General features: G+C 38.7%; 1 protein-coding gene across 2 annotated transcripts in view; it reads right to left on the bottom strand.

Moving 5' to 3' along the window:
- LOC136267435 (uncharacterized) overlaps positions 1 to 2,015 on the bottom strand; it is a 185,184-nt gene that overhangs the window by 93,942 nt on the left and 89,227 nt on the right. The gene's annotated exons all lie outside the window — the stretch shown is intronic.

Here is a 2,015-nt window from a genome sequence, read left to right as displayed (position 1 = left end):
TCTGGCATCTCAATTGCAGGAAAATCTCCTTGTTGCTATACAGAAACACAATCTGGTAACAACAGGGAAAAGTTTATTCCACTAACCTAGCTCTGGAGTGCTGCAGAACATGCCTCATGACTCATGCCAATCCTAGTAGAGCTGATTTTTGTAATTCACAGTGACCCAAATACTTACCAAAGTTTTTCCATAATTCATCTTGCAGGTCTTGGTATTTATTGATATTCTCTGTTTCTTTCTTGACAATGTGATAGGGAGGCATATATACTGTCAGTATATGAACTTCATATTTCATGTAGAATTTGCAGTACATAAATGGTCAGATAATTGAACAATTATTTTACAAAGTTTTGTGTCATCTACAAACAAGAACAATAGCCTATAGAACTTTTTGAGTATATGATGATTCATAGATCAAAAACAGTGAAACCATAAGGGACCTTGCAAGAATGCATGTTGCCTTATAGGGTATCCATCTATACTTTCCATATACCTAATCTTAATAACTATACTTATTAACACTTGTTGCATGTTACGCACTTAAGTGATGTACATACATGCATATAATGCATACTTGCCATTCAAATATTATATAGTTATACAACGGCTACGAGTGCTCTGCCTGATATAAACAGGCCCGAATGCAAGTGCATTTATACACGCAGAGCACGAGTGCACATTGTATAACTGCTATGTACCACTCACCTAATAGGTGGGGAGAGTCTCACAAGACAGCTGTAACACTTATAAAGGCCAGGTTTCTAATATCGATTGTGGGTAACCAAGCCGAACGTTGCGATGACGTCAAGTTCCTTCTGCAGCCACCTGAGATATTGAAAGCTAGTACGCTATGGGTTATATCACTAACCTGCATTCGCTGTTCGACTCTCATTATGTAGTGCTCAGCATGCCAGCATGATCACTCAATCGCCATATAGACTAAGCACCAGACTAATTGCCATAGTGATTCTCTTGAGTAAAAAAAAGCAGCTAAATAGACGGTTTAAGTAAACAAAACCAAACTACTGAATGATACTAATCTAATTCTTACTATTCACACTGGCTAAACTTGAATCTGGTGGCATGACAAAACTGGTTACCACAATCGAACGTAAAGGTGAGTATATATATATTTTAGAATATATTAGTTTTATTGAGTCATTGTCGAAGTGGACTACAGTTTAATCTGGGTTAAGATGGCACCAGACTAGTAAAGTGTATAAGTATGTTTATATATATGTAGACTAGAGTTGTGGCTACTGCGTTGGCTTTTTCGATCGCCATTGGCTGCTTGGTAAACAAATGTGGCATAGACATCACGACAACATTCGTCGATTTTCTCCTGAAACGGTTACAGACAATTTTGAAACAATGCCAAACAACTCAGACAGTGTTGCTACTCACAAAGATGATTCACCTCAGTTATCACCTGTTCCCTTTACTGATCCAGGTGAACCTTCCAGTGAGCTAGTTAGCCGCAGCCAGTGCAATATCTGTATATTGCAGCCAGTGCAATATCTGTATATTGCAGCCAGTGCAATATCTGTATATTGCAGCCAGTGCAATATCTGTATATTGCACTGTGGTCGGTGCATTATAACTTATAATGCACTTGTTGCGGTCTACAAAACCACAACCAGTGCGTATAAGTTATAATGCACTCGCTGCGGTCCGCAGCAGTGCAATATACAAATTATGGCACTGGTGGTGCCTTTGGACTGCCCACGCAGAGTGGTACATATAAATATAAATGCATGTCTGTAGCTAATTTGAAGCAGAAGTTTTCATGCATGGCACAAGGGCAGCTAACTTTTCTGAATGAAACTTTTTGCTGCAAGAAGTCAAAGCTGCAGATGTATATATAAAGTTCCAGACCCCAGCTGCTGTAGCTCTGATAATTATGTTTATAGACTGTATGTATGTTGCTAGAGGATCAAGCTACCACTGGGTCTAGGATTAATTACAGAGTTTTAGAGTAAAGATTCTGACTCCCCGTATTTACAAACTGTATAGAA

The sequence above is a fragment of the Dysidea avara genome, chromosome 9 (genome assembly GCF_963678975.1).
Source record: "Dysidea avara chromosome 9, odDysAvar1.4, whole genome shotgun sequence".
NCBI classification, from domain to species: Eukaryota; Metazoa; Porifera; class Demospongiae; order Dictyoceratida; family Dysideidae; genus Dysidea; species Dysidea avara.
Note: the sequence above shows the minus strand (reverse complement) of the source record. Positions and strands in the feature narration are given on the sequence as shown.